Raw genomic sequence first — 26,091 nt, 5'->3', positions numbered from 1 at the left:
GGGTACTTAGAGACTGGCAGGTTGAAGTTAATAGATTTTTTCCTGCTTTTCATACTAGTTGTATTAAATAGCTGTATTGTGATCACACAGTAGATAATCCAAGGTCAATATTGTTAGCTGTCTTTACCTACCCTGATACCTGATAACTGCTTTCCAACTTCCCCAATGGACGAGGAGAACCTCAGTTTCCTTCTTAATACCAAATGAGACCTTAGTTGTAATTGGTCAGAGAAATGAAGTACTGGACATAGGACAGACTAGGCAGCTACAGAACAGATGGGAGAAAGGTGAGCAAAGACTTTTCTGTGCCTAAGGTAGAGCAAAGAAGACATCAGGGCTGACGTCTAAGGAGATCTCAAAGGCTGTGAATATTTGTAGTGTGCCACGGAAGGTAGGCAAGAGCCAACAGGAGTAGAATCTATATAGTTCAATATCTGTATCTTGTGTCTAATTAGTGGATTGTCATGTAGACAAGGGCAAATGGCTAAGCGGTCCTAACGCAAAGCCTGTTGGAACAGTGTTCATTGTAGAAAACCTCCTGAGGGTAGTGTAGGGTGGCACAAAGAGATCTAGCAGGGCCAGAGATGAGATTGAGGGCTGGGAGACTTAAAAACTGCACTGCATGGGTAGGGAAGCATTGGGCCCTCCTTTGACCAGATTGGTGGTGTGGATGTGATGGTAATATGACATGGCAGAACCTTGGCTCCAGCCCCATCCTGCCAACTCAGTGTTACTGGTAGATGGAGAAATAAGCTCTCTCCTGTGTCGTTAGGAAGCTGAGTTCTAAGTCTTGCAGTTGAATCTGTATGTCAGGGCAATCTGGGAGAAGGATCCACCACATTGGCTTCCCTGATGCCAGCCTTCCCTTGGCATACTGTTTTCCAAGTAAGCATGTGGAATTTAGAATAGTTTGATGGCCTTTGCCCTCCTAGTTTCCATGTTAATATTACCTTATATTTAAATTCTATTGCGTTTTTAACTGTCTTAATGACAGTCATTGTTTGCCTTTCCCCCCCCAGTTTCAGTCAATGCTTGTTTAGAATTACCTACACATTTACCATTTCTTTGGGCAATATTGCTTCTTGCAACACACTCATTTCCTCTGGGTTTGATTTTCTTCTTCTTGAAGGATGCTCTGTAGTATAATAGTTCATTCACCAAAGCCTTTCTCTCAATCTTGGTCTGAAAGGTTTTCTTTAATCTTGATTTTTAATAATTAGTTAGCTAGATATAGAATTTTCTAAATTGACAGTTATTTTCTCTCTGTACTTCTTGTTATTTATATGATTTGTCAATTTTAAATCCACTCATTTCTTCAACCTTGGAAAATTTTCAGCCATTAGGTCTTCAAGTATTACCATTCACCCATTATATCTCATTTTTTTCCTGAATTCTCGAGATATATGTTATACCTCCGCATTTCCCCTTCATATCATTTAATGACTTTTATACTTTTCATATCTTTAGCCATTTGAGCTGCCAATTGAATAACATCTTTGTATCTTTTTTATAGTTCAGTAATTTGCTTTCTGATGTAGTTAGTTAGCTTTGTAACTCATCATTAAGTTTTTACTTTCATTTATTTATTTTTTATTTTTTGTGGTTTTATAACTTTATTCGACATATTTGTTAATCGGCAATTAGTTCTCATCCACATTTACTGTAGATTTTTGAAAGTGGTAACAAATACACACGTAATCAAAGCACAGAGGGTGTTTGGTGAATCTTCAACCTCATTATGTTTTCTGGACAACCGCACATGGATATGGTATGAGACATTCCTTATTCGGTTGACTCAGGCGGCATTGTTGAGCCTATATCAAAGTGCACATCTGGAGTCCCCATCTCCATCACAGAAAATCTCTGGATCTCTTTGAGTGCCTGAGGGGCACATTTCTTGAAGCCCACTCCATGGATGTACTCGTGAATGTTGATGATGTATTCTTGGGTTGCCACCTCCTTGATGGCAGAATGGCCCTTCTTCTTGCCACCCTTCTTCGCCGGGAGCCATCCCGCCGGGCCCAAGTTGGAAAGGAAAAGTCTAAGGGATTGTCCATTAAGTTTTTAAATTTGATGACTATGTTTTTCACTTTTAAAAATTCCATTTGGTACTTGTTCACATCTAGGTATTTTAAAATTTACTAACTTTAAAAAAAATTATGGTTTCCATTCCTTTGATTATTTTTATAGCCTTATTGAAGTTTAATTCACCTATAAAAACTGCACATATATAAAGTGTTCATTTTGATAACATTTGACAAATGTGTATATCCATTAAGCCATCAGCACACTCAAGATACTGGATTTATTCTTTGCCTTCAAATATTTTCTTCTGCCCCTTTGTAGTTCCTCCCTCTGTGCCTTACCCCTCCACACTCCTCCATCCCTAGGCAACTCTGATCGGCTTTCTGTCATTATAGAACACTTTCCATTTTCTAAAGTTTTATATAAATAGATTTATATGAATACAATGTGTATTGTTTTTATCTGGTTTCTTTCAGAAAAATGATTCTGAGTATATCAATAGCTAATTACTTATTGTTGCTTAGTAGTATTTCATTGCGTGAATATGCCACAATTTATTTATCCATCCACCTATTGAGCATCTAGGTTGTTTCCAGTTTTTGGCTGTTAAAAATAAAACTGCTATAAACATGTAAAAGTCTTTGTATAGTCAGATGATTACATTTCTCTTGAGTAAATACCTAGAAGTGGAATGTCTGAGTCATATGGCATGTAATATTTTAAGAAACTGCTGTATCATTAGTATATAGAAATACAATTGATTTTTCAGATTGATCTTTTCTCCTGCAACCTCATAAAAGCTCAACATTAGTTTTGATAGCTTTCTTTTACAGTCTTTTGTATATGTTCTACAGAGAACATAGACAATCATGTTCTCTGAGAATACAGACAGTTTTACTTTTTCCCTTCCAATCTCAATGCCTTTTATTTTTTATTTTTCTTGCTTTATTGAACTTGTTAGAACCTTCAGTACTATGTCGAATAGGAGAGGTAAGAAAGGACATCCTTGACTTGTTCCTGATCTTAGGAGGAAAACCTTTGGCCTTTTACCATTAAGTATGATGTTAGCATTTCCTTTTTCCGTAGATGCCTTTTATCAGGTTGAAGAAATTTCTCTCCTTTCTAATTTATTGTTTTTTAAAAATCAGTAATGGATGTTGGATTTTGTCAAATGTATTTGCTGTGTCTATTTGATTTTTTTTTCTTCTTCAGTCTATTAATGTGGTCAATTACATTGATTGATTTTAACATGTTAAGCCAACCTTGTGTATTTGGTCACAATTTATTATCTTTTCAATATATTGCTAGATTTAATTTTTTTAAATTTTGTTAAGAATTTCGTCTACATTCATGAAAAAATGACTGGGTTTTTTTCCCTCTCCCTCATAATGTCTTTGCCTAGTTTTGTAATCAGGATAATACTGATAAAATGAGATGGAAAGTATTTCCTCCTCTTCAATTTTCTAGAAGAATTTATGTAGAATGTGTATTATTTCCTCCTTAAATTCTTGGTATAATTCACCAATGAAGGCTTTTGGGCCTGGAGTTTTCATTGTGGAAGGTTTTTAACAACACATTCACTTTCTTTAACAGGCATAGGACTATTCAGATTATCTATTTTTCTTCGACGAGCTTTGGTAGTTTGTGTCTCTCACGAAATAAGTTCATTTTATCTAAGCTTTAGAATTTATTGACATAGAAAGCATGCTTAAAGTTGCAACTCTTTGTTTTTTTTTTTAAGTGATTTCTTTAGGACTTACAGTACACATCAATAACTTATAGAACTCATAGTCTACCTTTAAATGGTATTATACTAATTTGTGTGTAGTAAAAAAACCCTCGCAACAGTATACTTTCATTTCTTTCCTCCAAGGCTTTGTGCCTTTGTTATTATTTTTCTTCTACATGGAGGGGTTAACTCTTGCTTAATGCTCTGATTTGTTTTCTCTTTAACACCTCATTTTATCTTATGGTCATGGATTTCTATTTCCCTTTTTTTGAGTTGGAATAGATATTTAAAATTTAATCCAGCCATTCTGTAATTTGTAGTAGGTGGAAATTGTCTATATCAGCTCAGTTTACCCTGTTGTTGGAAGTTCCTCAAAGAGCTAGCAGTTTAATGAGAGAAACCAATAATAAACATGATTATCCTAATTATCCAATTACAATCATGGTAAGTACTATGGACGCACTATGGCAGCAGGGGTTCCTAATTTAGTTTTGGGAATCCCTAAAGAAAGGAATTTTAATCTGAAACCTGAAGGCTGAATTGTGGTTGGCCAGCAGAAATGATAATTGGGGCGGAGAAGTTGTTTCGGGTATAGAAGATAATATGTACACAGGTGTGTTCAGGGACCTGAAAGAAAGCATGACTAAGCCATGTTGATTGAGAGACAGGTGAAAAAGGACATTTTTAAGAATTTTGAAATTTTCAATTGATAGATGTTAGTGGAGAGAGGGTAGAGACTTGCAAAGAAAAAGATGAGATAGAAGGATGAGATGTGAAGTGTGAAGAGAAACACACTGCCCAGGAGTCGATGCCGTCAACACCAACACATGCACTATGGCTGATGGAGCCAGCTATTCATTTCTTTATGCCTTCTTTCACCTAAAATTTATCTCATGTCTAAACAACAGGAACTGTGCTTTCAGTCTAATCTAAGAACAAACATATTATTTAATTATTATTATAATATATTTGATAAGAAGAGAGAGGAAGAAGAGAGCAATCAATTTATGTGTTAAATTAAGTTGATACTGTTTAGAATTTTTTTCCTTTGGATGTGTAGATTTTAGCCTTCAAGGGAGTGGTTCTGGGAGTTTATAGTATTAGAGGTGCATGCGATAGATCCCCACTGTGACTCCCACAAAAGGGAGGTTGGAAGGAGACAGTGAGGAGGATCGTGTCCATGTTTGGGGATGTGGAACCTGGGGCAGAGCAAAAGGTATTCCCATTACCCTCATCTTTTTTATACAGGTAAAATTTAGTTAAAATAAACACAAAAGACATTCTCAATAAACACAAATAAGAGAATCAAGAAAAACATTTGGTAGGTGGCAGAAGTGCCAGGAATAGGTCTTCCTAAGGATGTAGCACAGCCAGGGTTAGGATATTTTTGCATGCTGAGATCTTAAAGGCCACAAAGGAATTTGGCCTGAATGGGGCTGAATGTGTGTGACTAATGTGCTCAGATACTGTAGAAACTAGCTTAAGACTTTGTATATTTAATCATTGATTGTTCTAGTTAATACTACTCTAATTCCTGACTAGTTAACTTCTTATGAATATAAAAGGTTGGTAACCAGATTGTTCACTATGACAGAAATAGCAAAATCCAGACACTAGTTCTTCGTCTCTGTCTCTTTCTGCTGTGGCTATGAATCCCTCCAAAATGCAGGAGCTGGGGAATCATGCCAACAATCAGCTCCCAGTGATAGCTCTGAACAGGGTAGTGGGAGCGAGAAGGTGGAACGGGGTATACATGAAGCACAGGGGGAGGGTATGACCTTAGTGGGGGGATGTGGTCTTAGGCGGGATGAGTCTGATTAAGGAACACATATGGAGGGGACAGTCATGCTTTCTTTAAGTTTGTCCAAATGACTCCGTATGTCAACATGATATAGACTCATTGAGATGTATAAAACATAAAATGTACTTGGTGTTCATAATAAGACTAGTAGCTTTTTTCTCTATTCTTCTGGAATTTGTGCCTCATCTCCTATTTTGTTAGGGATTGATTGCCATTAAACACAGTAGTTTTTACTGATGTAGAAAAATGTGCATCCCTTCTTTCAAGGAAATTGTTTTTGTGCGTGTATATGTATGCATGCATGTGTGTGGTATGAGACAGATGTACGTGCATGTGTTTGTGTGTGATTACATGTGATTTCCTCCTCTTACCATCTATAGAAGGACATTCTGCATTGCATCTTGCAGAACCAGATCGGGAAACTGGGCTGATTATGTGTTGGGATACTTGTGCCTGGAATCTACAAACCAGAACTACTTAGCGCCAGTTGGGTTGGCTGTGATGGGAGCAAGCTTTATGGCCAGTGGACTTTAATTCCCAGAGTGCTACAGAGCTAAGAGAAAACTTATAGACACAGCTCTGCTGACTGGGAAATTGTGGGCATTTTCGCACACGGTATTTCTGTGGGGTGCTTGCTGTATAGAACAGCGCCTCCCATCAACATTTTAAAACTGAATATTTCTCACATAAAACTTGACTTGTTGCTTGTCTTATTAAAGGCTGGAGGCCTGAAGGTTCCCATAGATTATGTTTGTGGCCTGCCCTGGTGATATATGTGTAAATTACTATGTTCCAAAGCTCATTTTCTGACGTGTTGTCCTATGGAGGTTTTTAGTTTCTGCCACAGATAAAAAATCTATGGCTCACACAAGTTGCAGTGTTCCTGAAAGTGATAGCCACGCCCCAGAATCTGTGGATGGCCAATGGTGTCCAAAGTATGCAAATATGTTCCAAGAGGTTTCCACCATGACACTGGATATAGAAATATTTATGTAAGGACAAGGTTTAATAAACATTTTCAGGCACCACTTAAAGGCCATAAAGGAATTTGGCCTGAATGGGGCTGAATGTACATAACTAATGTGCTCAGACGCTGTGGCCAAGGACTCAGGTGTTTAGAGCACAGTGGTAACTAGCTTAAGCCTATATATATTTAATCACCAATTGCTGTAGTTAATCCTACTCTAATTTTTGGCTAGTGAACTGCTCATGAATATAAAAGCTTGGTAACCAGATTGTTCACTATGACAGAAAGAGCACAAATCCATCATCATGCCTGGGAAAAATGATGCAACATCTCTCTCTCTCTATGTGTGTATATATATATATATATATATATATATACACACACACGCACATACATATATGTATATACACACACACATATATACATGTCTATATCTATATTCTCTATGTCTATATCTATGGAGGTAGGGATGGGAGGAAGAAGTGCTAGTGGATTTAAAAATTGTAAGGATTTCCTCTGGCTACCAATAGCACAACCTTTCACATGTATGGACACAAGATTATGATTCCAACCAAAAGAAAGAGGTATTTAAAATTTAAGAATAGAAAATGCTATAGAGAAGGGTTCTATTGTTTCAGCGGCACAATGCCTGAAAGCTGTCTTTTCTTGCACAGAGTCAGGAGGCAGGATAAGCAACTAAGCAAACAGAGCCCAGAGATCTGCAGTGTGTGGGGTACCTTGAAGAGAGCTCAGATTTCCAGCTGAGCAATTGGTCTGAGGCCAGCACTGGCCTGAGGGGAATCTGGGTAAAGGAGTGAGCGTCACCAAAGATATCAGCAAGGTCCGGCCTTTGTGACCAGTGGGGATGTGACTAAACATTGTGTTCCTTAAAACTGAAAGTTAGTTTGCTATCGGAAGGCCATTTTAAAAAATCATCTCTACGTGATATATATATTTTTATCATCTCTTACACAACTCTTTCCCAGTGACTATGGTTACGACTCAGTTCTTCCCTCCATCTTCTTTTCATCTGAGGTCCAAGATATAGAATGCAGAGAAGTCAGCTTCCAACAGTAAACTTTCAATTGGGAGACATTGCTTAGTGGGCTTAGAAACCTAAGACTTATCTTTAGGGGACCAAAGAGAAAGGTCCTCTCTAGAGCAGATTGCCGCCCGGTTTCCCAGGAAGGTCCCTCTACCACCCTCTGTGGTTGGCTTTTGTCATGTTGGCCATCCTTCCCAAACCCCTACCTCGTCCCTCACCCATTTCCATCAATGATGGCAAAACTTCATGGAGAAAAGGGAGCCACCAGATATAGTCTCATGGTTTCACTGTCCCTTGTTCTAACTCCGTCCTTCCTCATCTTCCTTCTTGACTTGGGTTGGTGAGACTGAGGTCCCTCCACCACATGTCCTCTTGATCCTCTCCCTTTTACTCCTCAAACTACTACAGCCACTCTACTGAAGCTGTTTTGCTAAGGTCACCACTGACTGTGTAGCTGCAAAACCCAATGGTTATTCTTTAGATCTTTTATGTTGCAACGTTTCGCACAATTGACTGCATCATCAATTTCTCATTTCAAAATTTTCAAAAATTTCGAAATTTCCCAGTGACATTGGATTTCATGGCACCATTTTCTGCTATTTCACTTATCTATTATTTTTTTATTAACCTATTTGTTCCTCACTTGATTGCCCTTAAATATGAGTATATTCTAGGCTTCCTTTTCTCCCAATGTTACATGTATCTTTCCTAAATAGTTTCATTTATTATCATGACTTTGACTATCACTTATGTGTCTATAACTCACAAATCTTAATCTTTAACCATACCTCTCTACTGTTGTCCATGATCAAACACATAACTGTTCATCACAGAACCCTTGAATTCAAGTTAAATTAATTTTCTACCTCATGCAGACTTGCTTACTTTTCATAAAAATTGGACTCTCTATTAGTGGGACATACTTCTAGAAGAAGAAGCAGAATTTCAGTTGGGACAACTGAAAAACTTTACCTTTTATGCAGACAATATTAAAATATACATTTAAACTGAAGTATGAAATGGAAGAATGAGGAGAAATTAAAAAAACATAGATTAAAATTTAACCCATGACTACTCTTCTTCCCTTCCCAACTCCTTCTTTCCCTTTCATTCTTTTCCTATCTCTTCCTGAATAAGTAATTCTTAAGGCCAATGTGTGGGTGGAACAAGGCAGGTGTCCACGTGGAGGGGTAGTCTGATGTGCAGTGTCAGAGCTCAAGCAGAGTGAAGAGGGTGTCACAAGTCAGGAGGCCTAGAGTGTGGGGTAGGGTCCACACAGAGTGAGGATGGCATGCACCTGGAAAGGTGGGGTGTCAGCATCTGAGCTGGGTAAGGAATGATTTATGTAGGGGAGGTGATAGCACCAGTGATGGTGGAGTGGTTACCTCTAGGGTGAGAGAGCAAAACAATGAAAATATATTAAAGTTAATGGGATCCAAGTTTCTCACTTTTGGAGAAGAGAGATTTTATGCATAAGGAATGGAGAAAACTAGAATAAACCCTGTGGTATTGAAATTTGAGATGTTAGTGTGAACTCATGATGATAAATAGATATAGAAATATAGAAATAATATAAACACAAATGTGTTTGTGGTATTTGTGTGTGTGTGTATGTACATTCATGTAGTCCCTAGCTCTGTCCTATCTCTGAAAGGATCTTGAAGCAGCAGCCCTGCCAATATCAGTCACCATACCTAGTAGCCAGATTTTGGTTTCTAAATACCATTTTATAGTAAAAGGAACCAGAGCTCCTTGGAGAAATGTTTAATTTTAGGACTGGAGCAGGGAAAATATAAGATGAGCTGGAACATATTGATGTGCTAGAAAGTGAAAAGTGATCAAAGAATGATGGAGACATATCAAAAACACAGACATCAGCTTGTAGGGACTCTCAATGACCAATCTGAGGGCAGTGTAAGCATTAAAATAAATTATGGTGGAAACAGATTATAATTCATTGAATGAATTAGGAAACCATGGGGCCACACATGTATAAATAAGCAAAATAATAATTCAAACTTTGATAAGGAAATGGTCGTTATATAGTCTCAAAATACCTCTCCATAGAATATTTATTGATTACAAAGGGAAAAGGAGTAACTTCAGTGGAGAAGCCTGGCAGATAGCACCTTAATCAAGTGATCAAAGTGAACGCTATTAATGAGACAAATCGAGATCGCATGCCACCTGGTAGGATGCACTGAGAACACCGCATCACTTCTGTGCTGTTCTTGCCAAAGATGCACAACCTGTGCCAAGAGAAACACCAGAGAAATCCAAATGTAGGGGCATTCTACCAAATAACTAGACCGCGATCTTCAAAAATGTTGAGGTTTTGAGCAACAAGAAAAGACTGAGTAAATTGTCCAGACTGAAGGAGACAAGTGAGACATGACAACTAAATGTCACATGTGATTCTCTACTGCTCTCTTCTGATGTAAAGGATATTATTGGGACAATTGGTGGAACTCGAAGGGGATTCTGAGGTTAGACAGTAATGATGTAGCGATGTTAATGTTCTTATTTTGTGGTCATGTAGGGGAGCGTGTTTTTAGGAAGCACATACTAAAGTTCTCTGGTGTGATGAAGCATTAGGTCAGTACCTTACTCTAAAGTTGTTCAAGGAAAAAGTTCTTTGTACTTGCAACTTCTCTGTGTGTTTCAGGTTTTTTCCTTTCAAAATAAAAAATAATTATATGAAAAATATAAGCTATGGCTTGGATCAGGGCATTTAGGTTTGAAAACAAAATGGGAGGGGGTGATATTTAGTGTCAGGCATGCAGGAGGGGGCAAGGCTGTTTAAATGGGTTGTACAGGGCTGGAAAGATTCTAGGTCACTGAATTGTAATAATTACACACTGAGAAAAACACAAAAGGAATCTCAGTGATTTTGTATCCAATCATGGAAAATGAACAGCAAATCAAAGAGGAGGAAGAAGGAATAAATTAGTACAAAGCATGATCAAATGAGAATGCCAGAAATGAGACTTTATTTTCCACTGGCAATGACTAGAGAAGGACATTTCTATCTGTATCTCCTCTTGTCTCTGTCTCTATCTCTCTGTCTCTCCCCATCTCCATCTCTGTATTCCCTGTCTCCAACCTTTGTTTTCTTTCTAAAATCTGATGTAAGAAAATAACCCCACAAAATTCTTGAGTATGTATGTAAAACCACATTCTTGAACTGGGAAGATTTGACTATCCAATTGAAATTTAAGTGTCTAAGTAGATACTCTTCTTTTTGGATTCTGGTAGGTCACGAATTACTTAAACATGTTACCTAACGGGGCCCAAATAGAGATGGTCTCCCATTTAAGTCTTTCCAAGGAAGTCAGTCTTTTTAAATGTGACCATCAGGCACTGGTCCTGTTTGTGTCAGTCAGGCAGGACTTATCCTTGTCTTGTGGAGTGTGGGCTGTAGTCTCCTTGCCCTATGAAGGACAGGGTATTACTTAAAAAAAAAGGTATAGCTTTCTTTTATCACATACGGGCTTTAGGTCACATTGACTCGTTTCTGCTGAATGGGTTTCTGCACATGTACACATGCACATACACATGATATCAAGTTATCATGTATCTATGCATTAATTTAAATTTCACAAATGATAAATTGTTATAGTAAAAAAAACCCAAAACAATAGACAAAGCAAAAAAAAACCAAGTTACCTCAAATCTCATCCAGAGAGAGTCACTGTGACACTTTGTTAGAGACCTTTCCCTGGGCAAATATATACATGCATATACACATATATATTTGTACACATATGTATATTTATGTGTTAACAAAACAAACCTTACCAAAAATACTGCTCTGTAATCTGTTCTTTTTTATTTAATAATAATTTATGGTTACGCCCCATGTTAGTCGTTGTGGTTCTACATCTGCTTTTTGAATGTCTGCGTAGTATTTCATTGTGCATCATCCCCACACCAATAAGTGCTTTTATTATTTTCAATTTTTGCTATTAGAAGCGTTAGGTTGATAAATATCTTTGCACATATATCTTTGTTCAGTGATTTTCTTTGGATAAATTCCTGGAAGTGGGATTTCTGAGTCAATGGTTTTGGGATGCTTTTGATATATATTACCAGACAGCACTCCAGAAAGCTAGTACCAATTTACATGCCTCCCAGCAAAGTAAGATACTGCAATTCTTTTGGAGGAATAATTTATACAAAGTAAAGCACACAAACCTGCTCAATGAATTTTTGCAAATGTATATGCCTGTGTAACCACCATCCAGACTGAGATACAGAACATTTCTGTCACTCTAGAAAGTTCCCCCTTACGGTAGCCACTATTCTGACTTTTACCACCATAGATTAGTTTCATCCTTGAACTTAATATGAATGGAATCATATAAAGCATCCTGGCTTCTCTTGACTGCATAATATTTTGGGGATTCATGCCTATTTTTTTTTATATCAGTATTTTTTTTTTAAATTTGGGGGTACTATTTTATTGTCTAAATGCGCCACAAACATTTTTAATCCATTCTCCTGCTGATGGATATTTATATTGTTTTAAATTTGAGGCCATTATGAATCGAGTTTCTGTGAATATTGTTCTACATATCTTTTTGTGGATATATTCATTCATTTCTACTAAGTTTATGTTAAATAGTGGAATTGCTGGGTCACAGAGTAGGCATAGATGTAGCTTTATTAGATATTGCTAACTAGTTTTCCATAATTATTGAGGCAATTAACATTCTCACCAGCAATGTATTAAAAATTCCTATTGTTCCACATCCTTAACACTTGAAAGTCCTTTTCTGACCATTCATAGCCATTTCACTATTTTTATGGTGGAAAACATTTATCTCCTCCCCATTTTGGTTTATATGCTTAATCCAGCTCATCTAGCTCTTGCTGAATTTATTCATTCATTAATTCTTGTATTTAGTTAATAAATATTTATTAAGCAACTATTATGTGCCTGCTACTATATTAAGCCTTGTGAATACAAAGATGAGCTCTTAAGGAAGTTACAGCCTAGGAGAAAAGACAGATATAAGCACAAAATTAAGATATGTGATGAATGCAACAGCATCAGCCTGCACTTATGCTGAAGGACGTGGTAATAAAGAGAAAGAATAATTAATATTAAGGGAGGGAGAGAGAGAGAGAGGATGGCGAACAAGATCCTTGAGGTTCCACAACAGAGATGATAATATCAGCTAACATTTATTGAGCACGTGCTATACCAGATACAGTGTTTCACATGCCTATCCTAGTTAATCTTTGGTGTGGGATATATTATTACTATGTTACAGTTGAGTAAATTGAGGCACAGAGAAGCTAAACAACTTGTTTAGGGCCACAACACTAATAAGTGAGGAAGCTGGGATTCGAACCCCGTAAATCAGGCTCTGGAGCATACACTAGACTCCTGCCTGGAAGATGTGTGAACCTAAGGGTCTTGGGAAAGGCATTCTAGGCAGTTGTACACAGAAGGGAAGATAAGATGCAATCTGCTGAAAGTTTGAGGCACCTCCAGCAAGAGGCCTGAGGGAATATGGTAATCAGAGCCAGCCAGAGGAGATAGGGGATGAGAGCTGGCAGGGGCCAGATCTGGAGTGGAGGGAAGTTAGAATTCCTATGACAGCTTTTCACTGGAGGGCACCTCTCCCTCTGCCCATCATCACCAAACACCAAACAATATTTAAATGTTTCATCGTGTCGTTGAATGAGCCATTTGGGCACACTTGCCAAATAACTGAGCATCCGGATTTTCTCGAATGGAGCAGGAAAGATTACTTGAAAAAATGTGAGCAGACCCTGGCTTCAGACAGGACAGTTTCCTGTAGCGCCTGCTTGCCTGGTGCATTCTGTTTAACACATCCATCTGCTGGGGAGACGTTCGGATTAGCCGAGGACGGTGTTCTCCAGCCTTCTGAAAGGGTCCAGTCATAAAAGGATAAGACCCATGCAATGTTCTGATGTGTAGTGTAATAGGTGATGCCAGTTTTTGCTAAAATAGGATTAAGTTAAAAAACACACACTGTGAAGCATTTGTCTGGTTTAAATAATTTAGCAGGTCTTGCATTCCTGCTTCAGTCAGTTTCAACAGAAATGCTTCTCCGGGGGGTTCTCCTTGTGAACATCATCAGACTAATCATGTGGAAGCCTGACTGGTGCCAGTTGGACTGGGAGAGAGGGTTGGGTGCCTGGTGGTCCTGGGGAGGATGGCAAAGGCAGCGATGCAAAGTATACCTTTGGGGAAAATGCGAACTTTTCTTGCCTGTGGAGTGTGTGTGTTAGTATTCAGAGACTGTTGGCCCATTGTTTTCGACTCCAGCCTTCTCAGCAGAATGCGTGGCAGATGGCTTACATTTGCATTAGCCTTCTGGAGAAGGAATTTGCTACCAACAACATAAGCTGCAGCTTTTCTTTTCAGAATTTACAACAAATTGGCCAGAATGGCAATTTAAAAAAAAACATTAGCATCACTATTTCCACATTCCCTTTCTGAATAGGGTAAATGAGTCCCTCTCCAACTGTGTCATTTGCACTCCCCCCTCCCCAAATGTTTATTAAAATGATTTAGGTATTTCATTATGCAAAATGACTTTTATAAAAAGACCTTTCTTTTTGCCCCACAGTCACACATAATTTCTTTTGTCACTTGTTATAGAGTGGAGTTATGTGAAGCTAGGACATATTATTTGTTCTAGTCTGTATTGGATAATTTATTACATTAAGGAACCAATAATTTTCAAATATAATCAGATTTAAGTTTTTAATAAGATTCATCTTCCCATTCACACTTGCTTAATTTAAGGATATTAAATCTGCTCAGGAACGAGCTGCCTCTCAAAGCCTGTGTGCCCATTAAAGGTCTTTATTCCTGATGTGTTAATAGGATTTAATTACATTACCGTCTTCATGCAGAGTCACAGTGCAATAGTTAACCGTGATAAGCCAAGCAAACAACAGCCTGAAAAGGAAGTGGTGTATAGTAGTTGGTTTATCGGCTTAGAAAATCAAGACGATTATTATTTTAAAATTGATGGTTGCATGCATTTGCATCATGTTTAGTTCAAATGCTGAAGAGAACAAACTTTCTCTTTTCCTTTAAAAAGAAAATCACTTAGAGGCCACCCACATAAAAGGTGAACAATAAACACTTAACAGAAACTACTTAATTGCCATTTATCCTTTGAATTGCAATGAGATTTTTACTACAAAGAGATTTGTTTCAACGATTTACCCTGCTATTCTTTTGGTTTTTTGACTATTACATCCCTGATTTTGGGTTTAGAATAATAGCTGTGTAGTTAAAAAGTAATGATTTTTAAATTGCTCTTTTATCCTGTCTTAAGCTTAAAAAATTTTTTTTTCTGCTCCTGCTCTTGCTCCCTCACCCTCCCCTCTCCTCAAGTCCTCCAGTTGGTTTAATGGCAGACAGCAGAGCTTCAGCCTCCTACCCTGACGAGAGTCAGGACGCTGCCCTCAGTAGATCTTGTCAATTTCTCCATCAGGATCATTTGCATCTATTGGAAGTGTTGACTTCTGTGAATTTCTGTTTCATGTGAACTTGACAGAACTTTTGCTCTATTGCAGATGCCTGTGAAATAAAAGAATGATTTTTAGAGCATTCCAATGAATCTAATAAAAAAGAAAAGAAAAGAAAAAACAAAGAAAAGGAAAAAAAGAAAAAGAACCCGGCAATATGCTATCTGGTTGAACTTTTCACTTCTAAAGTGATTGACAACTTCTGACACATTTTTGTGAGAGATCACAGACCTGGCAAACAACATTTGAGATGATACACAGCCATGCTTTACTTTGTTAAAAGTTGTTACTGAGGTCGGAAAAAAAGCATGAAAAAGCATTCAAGCTAATTTGTTTTTTTTTTTAACAGTTGCTTTCTATAATACCTGGTCTGTCAGAAAGATGTTAACTGATGTCACTTTTTCCCAAGCCAAGGTGGTGGAAGGTGGAAGCAATGGGAAGACGTCTGTGCCCACACTATTGTTCTGGTTGCCTCGGAGCCACTGCACTTTCATCTCTTCTATGTGTTGGGATTTTGAATATGTTTTAAAAGTGGATTCACTTTTCAAGAAAAGTTTGAAAATCAAAGAACGCCATATACTGTTTGTCCCTTAGCTTGCTGTTTATGGTGACCACCAAGATTCCAGAGTGGACTCTTCCAGAATGGCTCTGAGCATAGTAGGGGGACTGGCTCCTCCTATGATGCGCCCCTGTGTCCTCCTCCTGCCCTGCTATGTCTCCTCTGTCCCAGGGCCATGTGACTCACGTCCATGTTGCTGTTTTTCTTTGGATGGGTAGCCATTGTGTTTGTTCTGTCTTCAATTCTGCCGAAGTATACCCTCTTCCATGAAGTAGTTTTTTTATCCTTCAAGTTGCAATTGATTTCTCTTCTTCTGTGCTCCTTTAGGGGAGGAAAAATAATTTTCTTTCTGTCATTCATAGTTCTTAGGTGGGACAGACCCCCTTTACAAGAGAAAAAAAACGAACAGAAGTTTAACATGTGTATTTCATACACATGTGGAAGATACCCAGGGAATGAGTAAATCTCAAAGAGGTGGCTTATAGCATCTTCAACAAAAAACAGTAAATTTTTTGAGAAGTGATAAAGGAAAAACCACACTTTGAGTCTTTTGAGGGTGGCACATTGTGAGAATGAAACCTCCCTTCATAAAATTAATAAAGGGCCACAAGATGGGAACTATCGTCGGGGAAATATATATATAACCAACCACTGTTTCCTTGCTTGCTTTCCTATAATTGCTTACTACTCAGGAGTCATAAAGATTATTAGCTTTCTTCATTGCTCCTGTAGATAATATCACCCTGTGAAACCTAAGGCTGGTTTTTGAGATATCTTCCAGACCCTGTATTCTGGTGGAACCGACCCACCCAGACCAGTGGCCCATACTGAGGAACTGATGCGACCGGTATTGCAACCCTCGACGAGAAACTGACTCAGCGAAGAAGACAATTTCTACTCCCCTATGGTTCTGCCCCAAACCTAGACAATTAGCAGACCCAATTGCCTAGCCTTTTGCCCACCAAACTGTGTTTAAAAACTCTTTCTCTCAAATTTTCAGGAAGATGGATTTGAGAAATTTCTCCCATCTCCTTGCATGGTGCCTGCCATATTAAATTCTTCCTCTGCTGTCTCTCTTCCTCTTGAGCAGCTGGCAGTGAACCTGGTTGGGCTGTCACAGGAAAGCAAATAAATAGTTGCTGAAAACTGGTTAGTCAAGGTTGTCATGTAGGGGTCTAAAGTTGTCTTCAGTGATCAACCTTTGAAAGGCGAGGAGGGAGGGACACCTTTGCCATTGTAAATTTATGTCTGGCTTTTAAGCAGTTGGGGAGGGCAGAGAGCTGTTCTGCTTCTTGTCAATTGCCTTCAGCCCCCAGTAATCCTTATCCCAAAGAGGCATGTTTTTGGGTGGCATATTCTGGTCTCTACATTCCCATATCCCTATTCTACACTTAATTCTTTCTGCCTTCTACCTGTGGTCAGGTCTGTCTCCTCTACTGACGGTCCAGCTCTTCAATCCAGACATTGGGTCTTATTTACTTTACATAAACTAGCAGATAAGAAATAATCCAGATAAATTCTAGCACATGAATACTTAGTTAGTTCTTCTTTCACTGTAATAATTCCTCCAGCATCCAGCAAATTTCTTTGTATTGATATACAGAATGTGCTTAATAAATGTTTGGAAAATCAAATATTCTGTTTTTCTTCTAGGTATCTGGAATTTGATTAAGAAATTTTGTGGTGTTCTTTGGTACTTATGTGCTTGTGATTTTTGTTTTTGTCAGGTCTTTCACACGTCACCACCATGACGTTGTGTTCATTATGTGCTATTACCATGCTTGACTTACACTGACAATAGTTTTCCTTCTCCTTTACCACCTTTGTTTTCTCTTCTCCTATTCCCTGCTCTTTCCCAACTATAGCATATTCCTATCAATATGTATGGTGACTTAAAATCATAAAAAATAGGTGTGATTCTGTAGGCTCTCCTGTTTATCCCATTTATTTAACATTGCTTCAACTGGTAATTGCTGCACGTCCCTACTATGTGCCAGACATCATGCTCCACAGTGGAAATACAAAAGTGAATAAGAAATCTCCCTATCCTCAATGTTGTATAACTAGATTATAACCCAGTGAGGGAGACAGAAAATATGAATGTAGAAAGCAGTAAGATTCCCAGGTAAACAAAGTATAATTTCTGCCATTTTAGCAGATCTTACCAGTCCTTAATGAAATATTAATGCACATTATTTACATACTTGATTGTAAACACAGTTAACATACTTTTTTTCAGAGTTCATACCTAACGAATCCAATATGAATGAACCCATAAGAGGGCAATGAATAGTCTGCTCTCACAGTTTTCAGAAGCTATAAGCAAATGCTGTTGGAAGGCTGTCCCTGTGACTTGGTGCTTACTGAAAAGGTAACCAAATAGAAGACCATCATCTCATAGTTAGGAAGGTCAGAGATGGGTCATGTGGAACAAAGGCTATGTGGAGCATGATGCCAATGTACACGTCCACTGCTTTTCCTATCCTATCTTCCTCCGGTTTGACTAAAGCCTGTCGATTATTCACATCTTACACAACTATTTGCATTATTACCGTTTATTATTTTGTACTTCCCCCCGCCATTTTAATCATTCTTTTGTTTCTTCTGTCCATATTCATCTCTCCGGAACTTCGTTTCAGTCTTGTAGTCTACTTGGTCACTCCTAATGTCTTCTAGAGTTTCTTGTAGTCAGAGGGTACACACACATACACACACACACCAGCTTGCACAAAGGCAGAGAGGTAAAGAGAGGCCATGGCATGTGTGGGCCGTTCAAAGTGTGGTTAAAGTGCAGGGGCAATAGGGGAGAAAATGGCAGAAGTTAGGCAGGGGCTAGTGCTGGTGACTGAGACCCACAGGAGCTGGACCTAGGCATAGAGATTCTGGATTCACAGTATGGGGACATGGACCTTAACTTTAAGAATAGATGTAGTTGTAAAAAGGCAAAAGTGAATTTCCAAATCTCTTTCAATTGCTATTCATGAAAAATGTTAGAGTCATTTCTTTGGAGAAAAATTTTGTCTTAATGTATTAGAAAATAATACTTACAGTCTACTGGTGTCTGCTTATCCTTTTTTTCTTTCAAGGCCCCAATTCCATGTAAATCTCTAAATTTCCCCAGTGATCTATATTCCTCTGGAATTTTGTAGTACTAGTCAGATGCCATCTTTGTATTATAATTTTAAAAACTTGAGAAAAATTATCTGTTGGGGCTCATAAAATGATACCCCAAAGTCAGGTGCTTTGATATGCTGAGTACTTTGAACTGAAGAATATTGGAAGGGCCTCAGGACCAAGGTCTCTCTCTGCCCTTCTGCCCTTCTCTCTCCTGCTCTCCGCTATCCTTTCACCCTCAAGGCAGCCGTAGAAACTAGAAACATTACTCTAACTTTCCCCCACCTTTCTGTGTAGAAGCTGGCCATAAAGAAATTCTCTAGCCTACCTTGTCGGATGGTAGGTCATAAGACCCCCATTCCAGAAGGGTCCTGCCCTGTACCAGGGGGAAGGAGTGCCGCACTGAGAGGCCATGAAGAATCCGAACAGACAGGCCTTGCTGGTCTAGATCGTATCCTTTTCGTCCAATCACATTTCTATATACCATCAATTCATTATTGAACCTAAGCATAAAAATAAACAGTTTTCCCCGCGTTTTCGGGTCTTCATTTCTGAAGGCTCCCGTTGTCAAGTAAAACTTTGATTAAATAAATGTTATGTTTTTCTCTTGTTAACCTGTTTTTTATTGTAGGCATGTTGGCCATGAGGCTTATGATAGGTGAGTAAAGGTATCACACTTTTCTGCTCTACATATCCAAAATCTGTAAATTAGACCAAGAAGATAACTACATGTCTGCTCAGAGTTTATTTACTTTTCTGGGAGAATATACCATTCATTGACTTTGTTATCTACTATTAACTGAAAGCTTGGACTATGTGAAGTTATATGATGTTAACTTGTAGATTTTTAACCAGTTTTGATGGAAATTATTTCTGTTCAGTAGCAGATAAAGTAACCCCAGTGCCTTATAGGACATTAACCAGTTTTATGTGTATGTGTGTATATATATATATATATATATATGTATATTTAAAAAAATTTTTAATTTATTTTTTGTTGTTTCAAGACAGTCAAATTTAGCAGTGGGGGGTTGTATACTAAGTTTTGTGTATATTTAACAATAGTATTTTAACATTCCTTTATTACATTTCCTATTAATACCCAGCTCCTCAAATGCTCTTTAAATAAAGTTTTTTTTTTTTAAATCTTACTGTTTTCCTCATTAATTTGAGTTCAATAAGTTCTTTCTCATGGATTCATTCTATTTTGTATGAGCCATGTTTTTGCCTTTCTTTTCAATAGTATACTTTGATGATATAATCATAAATTCTTTATAGGCTTTAGAAAACTAAAATATCAGAACTTATATGCTTACAGTGTCATCAGAGCCATACACATTTAATATTTCTGAGTCACTTTGATCTAAAATAATACTTTATGGCTTAATCATCTTCCTTGGTTAGTAGGCTTTTTTGTATAGTGTTTGCCCATCCCACCCCATGAAATCCAAACTTTTTAAAAGGATGGGAATTTGTTTCCACTGAGGATAGGTAGAAAACCAGCAGTGATGTAGGATCTGCGGAAAGTTATAAAATAAGACTTTCTTAAATGCTTTCTTTAAAGGTAGCATTTGGGGAATACATCTATAGCTTTCCAGGCAACTACTCTGGGTTTAGTTCAATTCAGCTAACTTTTATTGAGCACTCACCCTGGGCCAGGCACTGTGATCAGGCCTGAGGATATAAAGATGAATGGGTTGTAGTTGTTGGATTCAGATATTTACAGTGGAATGTGATGAGAACAAAAATATATATGTTTTTTCAAGTTACACTACAGAGGAGAGAATGGTTAGTTCCATTTTTTGGTATTAAGGAGTAACATCTGGGCTTAAATTGGTGTTCCTTAGGCTGACAAGTTCAGGGGAGGAAAATATCCAAGGGTGGTATTAAAGAGCTTGACATATTTGGGCAATTGAATGTGGTTCAGCATTATTGGAGCATAAAGTCCCAGGTAGAGAGATGAGAGGGATGAGGATGTGAACTAAGCAGGAGTTGGCTCATGGAAGGCTTACTAAGGACTTTGACCACTGTATGAGCTTCCCATTGCCGCTGTAACAAATTACCACAAATTTAGTGACTAAAAGCAACAAATATATTCTCTTAGTCTGGAGGTAAGAAGTCTAAAATGGGTCTACAGGGCTGCGTTCTTTCTGGAGGCTCTCGGGGGACTCCGTTTCCTTGCCTTTTCTTGCTTCTGCAGGCCACCTGCATCTCTTGGCCCATGGACCCCCGATCATGCTGACACCTGCTTCCGCTGTCTCATCAACTCCTCCTCACCTGACTCTGACGCTGCTGCTTCCCTCTTACATTGGGCCCACCTGGATAATTCAGGATAATTTCATCTCAAGATTCTTAACTTAAAACATATTCCCAGATTTCAGAGATCAGGATATGGACATCTTGGGGTGGGGGGCGTGTTGTTTAGCCTACCGCCTATAGTATCTCATAGTTTTAGGTAAACCATCTGAGGATTGTAAACAGATGATATACTGAGGTAGTGGTTCTCAAATTTTAGTGTGCATGAACATCAACTAGGTTGCTTATTAAATACACCAGTCGTTCTGATTCAGTGTCTCCAGGGTTGGTCTGGGAACTGCAGTCTTAACAAGTAGCCAGGCGATTCTGATACAGGTGGTTTGGCAATCACTCCTCGGGAGACACTTTTCTGATGACTGGATAGAAAATGGGCTAGAAAAGGAAGAGCTTAGAGGCAGCAAGACCTGTTGTTATACCAATGCAGTAGCACTTAGTAGGAGGTAAAATATATTTGTTGATTATTAACAAATAACCTTTCAAAGGGCCAGGGAAACAGTATGTACATTCATTGAGGGCATATATGATGAAGTCAGACAGATCTGGTCTTAATTCTCTCAGGCTTTGGGCAAGTTACTTCATTTCTTTAAGTTTCAGTTTCCTTATCTGCAAATGGCAATAATAATCTCTATCTTGTGTGCTGGTGTTGAGGATTAAATAAGATATGTAAGAAGACCCCTTAGCACAGTCCCCGGCACACTGTAAGCACTCACAAATAATGGCTATTGTTTTTTGTATTATTATATCTAAAGGACAGCTATTATTTTCTAAGAAAATTCTCAATTTAATTCTAAAATGAATGCAGGATATCTGGATTATTCTTCTGCTTGCCACACACTTACCTAAACCTCTGCAGAAAACAAGACAACAACAAAAACTCAGTGAGAGCCCTTTTGAACACAGAGTCAGCCCATCTTGCTTCTTAAATTTATAAGGCATTTCTTAGGACACATTTCTATTTGGTTATTCAGACCCTGTTTCCTAACACTTTGTAGGCCCGAAAGTGATGATCCTGGCTAAAGGCAGAGGATGTAGAAACAGCAGAATCAAAGCATCAAATGCGACAGTGAGTGCACGAGTAGCCGTTAGGAGAGAAAACTTGTCAGAGCACACATGTGGACAAAATTTGAAATCCCATCTTCCAAAATATTAGAAGCAAGAAAATTTGATAAAACAGGACTTTGAGTTCAGAAACTTCTCTGCTTACAAACTACAGAGATTTCTATGAACTTTGAGAAAAATGAGAACAAAAATTATCTTATGGAAAGATGTTCCTATAAGAGGCCAGCTGACTTTCGTGGCCTCACGAGAGCATTTACAGAAATGTGAAGTAGAGTCTTTTTGAGTTTATGAACAAACGGATTTAGGAATAGCCTTTTAGCACTAATCTGTGATCAGGTAAAGGAACTTCTGTTTTGTGATTTAAATGGATTTCATGTTTTATTAATTAAGTAATGAAAAACTGTCCATAAGAGAATTTCTGTATAATGAGGTAAACATACTTGCTTGCTGAACAAGGTCGTTTGGGGCGGAGATTGTGCCAGGGGTGGGAGGTGATAGGAGCAGAGTACAACTGCTGGTGACAGGTGGTACCAGTCCTGTCCCTTTATTCCCGCAATCACTTTGCAGATCATGAATACTGGGCATCAAAGAGCAGAATGGGTAAGAACAGGAAAGTGTGCATGAAACCCTGTAGGTATGTGTGTGCATAGGTTAGGCTAATATTGGTAGCCCAGTTGGTAGAACATTATTTGTTAGAAAAGCAAAGGGATCACCTATACCAATTTCCAAGGAGAATGTTTAACTTACTTAAAACAAGAAATTGCTTTTAGGTATGAAATATCTATTTACATTAAAATAATTGTTATATATTGCTTATTAACAACCATGCTTAACTAGTCATTAAAGTTAATCCCTAAGGGGCCTATACTTGTCAACTTTTTTTTTTTTTTTTAAAGCAACAGGGGTCTTGCTATATCACCCAAGCTGGTCTTGAACTTCTGGGCTCAAGCAATTCTCCCACCTCAGCCTCTGGAGTAGTGGGGACTAGAGGCCCAAGCCACTGCACCCCCTGTCAACTTTTTGTTAATCCAGTTTGTGAGACTGTATTTTGGACCATATCAAAACTGTACTTTTGGGAAAATGTTTCACAGTTCAATTTGAAATACTGTGGTTGTATCAAATGAACCTATTTTACAGATGAAGAAATTGAAGAGCAGACAAATTAACATGCTCAAGATCCTATGAGACTAGTAGCACTGTCCTAGACATGGGAAAGGAGGCAATCCAGGCAACATGTGACACTTGATATATCAGAACTTCAGTAGTTCATGAATTAACATCATGAAACCATAGCAGAAAAGTGGCTCTACTTAAGAAATTAAGAAATACTCTTCAAAGTCTTTAAGATACATTTATGATACTGAGTTTATGCAAGAAACCTAGAAAGAGATCCTTCATCAAAAAGTGTCCTCAGAGAGAGGAGGGTACATTTCAGTTTGACAAATTTGACCAAGTGGCTCATCAGAATTTCTATTTCTGCTGGATAGGTTATCCCAGCCTCTAACTACCCTCCCCTCTCTACTGCAGATGTTGCATCCTGACATTTCTCTGTTCATTTACATCTCACCACCGGGTGGAGGAGGACGATAAGGTGGAGACTAGTATTGGCCATCGGTTAAACCTCTAATTGCAGCTTTTAGAGGGATGGGAGGAGGGGGAATAAAATGAGGTCTGGGTGTTATTTGCTGTTTTGTGTCTCTGCTCCAACCTCTAGTGTGATCATCAACTCTTCATGGGTGGGCCTTGAGGAGTCTCTGAGGGAATCTGGGCTGCTCAGAAGGTAAGTCAATCACTCAAACATGAGACATCTCTCTTCTGCTTAAAAGTATGTCCCGCTGGAACACTGATCACATTGTGAAGAAAAAAGTAGAATATTTTAAATAGATGTAGTAATATTGTTTTATCTTGGCAAAAATTACTGTGTTATGTGTGTATGTATGTATGGACACACTTGTAACATATTCTCTAAATATACTTTTTAGTGATATATGGGAGAAAATGGAGGGATGATCCATACAGTCTTCTGTCTGGATAGATTGATTCTAAGACTTCAATTTTGGTTGCATGGCCCAATGCTACTTTTCTCCCTAATTAGCAGGAATGTGGGAGTTAAGAGTTAGATGAATGGTATTCCTGCTTACAAAATTAGGTGATACCTGCTGATCTTGACTTCAATAAAGTCTCACCTGTTTGAGTTATTACATGTGGACAGATGATGCCAAACAAAGTTAGTTAACAGTTTAATTGTCTGACAGTACTGTTTCAAGGAGTTTGATGGGAAAACCAACTTGTTCTTATTGCCTAGAATGCTTGGAAAATAGCCCTTTTTCCTTTCCTTCCTTCTTTCCCCCTTTTCCTCTATTTCTCCCTCTTTCCTTCCTTCCTTCCTTCCTTCCCTCCACAGATATGTGTTAAATACTTACTAAATAATAGACATATCTACTATGCACTAGTGACATAGTAATAAATAAGATAAATATGATTTATACTACCCTTGCACTTGCAGAAATTAATTATATTAAGTACATAGGTAATTAGTTAAATAAAATTGTGGTACCTGTTATCAGGAGGGTTTAGAGTGCTAGGGGAATACAACAAGTGCCTCCTGCCTAGTCTTTGGGAGTCTTGAGGAAGTGGCTTTTAAACTGAGCCTTAAAGAAATAAAAGGAAGCTAGATAAAGGGCTGGGAATGGGGCGGGTGAACAGGATGTGCGTGAAGAAGAGAGGCCCAGGGTTGAAGAAAGGCATATGCAAAGTCTCCGAGATAAGAGAAAGACCAGTGCGTCCAGGGAACAGAAAGAGAGTGAGAAAGCAAGGGGGTGAGGAGTGCTGTTGGACGGGGTGGTGAGGGGCCGCCAGATCGCGCTGGTGCTCTTTGCTGGGGCCCTGTATGGAGTGGCACACTATCTCAAAAGCACTGGGGACTCACAGGGGTTTTACGTGGAAGAGTGACAGGACCGGGTTGGTACTTTTCAAAGATGAACCTATTGCAATGTGAAGAATGAATTAAAGGAAGGCCAGGAGTCAATTTGGGGGACCACATGGCAGGTTCTTTAATTGGCTAGGGTGAGTGTGATGGTAAATTTTGTGTGGCAACTTGATGGAAGGCCCAGATAATCTGCTTAAATATCATTTCTGGGTGTGTCTGTGAGGGTGTTTCTGGAAGAAATTAGCACGTGAATTGGTGGACTGAGTAAAGCAGATGACCCTACCCGATGTTGGTGAGCATCTTCCAATCTGCTGAGGCATGAATAGAACAAAGAGACGGAAGAAGGCTGAAGTCACTCTCTGCCAGACTGCTCAAACGTCTATCTGCTCTCCACGTTCCTAGTTCTGGAACCTTCAGTCTTAGACTGGAATCTATACCATCAGCTTTCTGGGTCTCAGCCCTTTGAACTCCACAACTGGCTTTCTTGGGTGTCCAACTTGCAGGCAGCAGACTTCAGCCTCCATAATTGCATGAGCCAATTCCTTATGATACATCTGATTCCAGATATATAGATAGAACCAATATATATATCCCTATTGGTTCTGTTTCTCTGGAGAATCCTGACTAATACAGTGAGAAATAACGTAGGCAAGGAGGCCTGTGGTGCAGGTGTGAAAAGTAGATGGATGTATACAAAATGTATACAAAATCCAGTTGGCTCCGTGACTGACTGGCTGGGAGGAGGAGGCTGAGGGGGCATCCAGGCTAACTCCTAGCTTTGTCAAGTGTTCTGTTTTTGGATCTGAATGATTGTTGTAAAAATCTGTTCTGTTGTCTCACGTCTTACCCACGTAGCTCTTTGTGGAGTATAGATGGTCCTTGACTTACAGCAGTTTGACTTTACAATGGGTTTATTGGATTATTAAATGCATTTCAACTTAACATATTTTTGACTTAGTACGTGTTTGTTGGGATGTGATCCACTGTATGTGGAAGAGCATCTGTCCAAGGAGTGGGATGCCTTAGAGT

General features: G+C 38.6%; 1 pseudogene; it reads right to left on the bottom strand.

The window, feature by feature from the left end:
• Positions 1-1,657: 1,657 nt before the first annotated feature.
• On the bottom strand, positions 1,658-23,745 carry LOC105823751 (annotated as a pseudogene).
• Between the last annotated feature and the right edge of the window lie 2,346 nt (positions 23,746-26,091).

This window comes from Propithecus coquereli, unplaced genomic scaffold, assembly GCF_000956105.1.
Source record: "Propithecus coquereli isolate 6110/MARCELLA unplaced genomic scaffold, Pcoq_1.0 Scaffold7, whole genome shotgun sequence".
Lineage (NCBI taxonomy): Eukaryota > Metazoa > Chordata > Mammalia > Primates > Indriidae > Propithecus > Propithecus coquereli.
The sequence above is the reverse complement of the archived record's forward strand: the minus strand, read 5'-3'. Positions and strand labels throughout refer to the sequence as shown.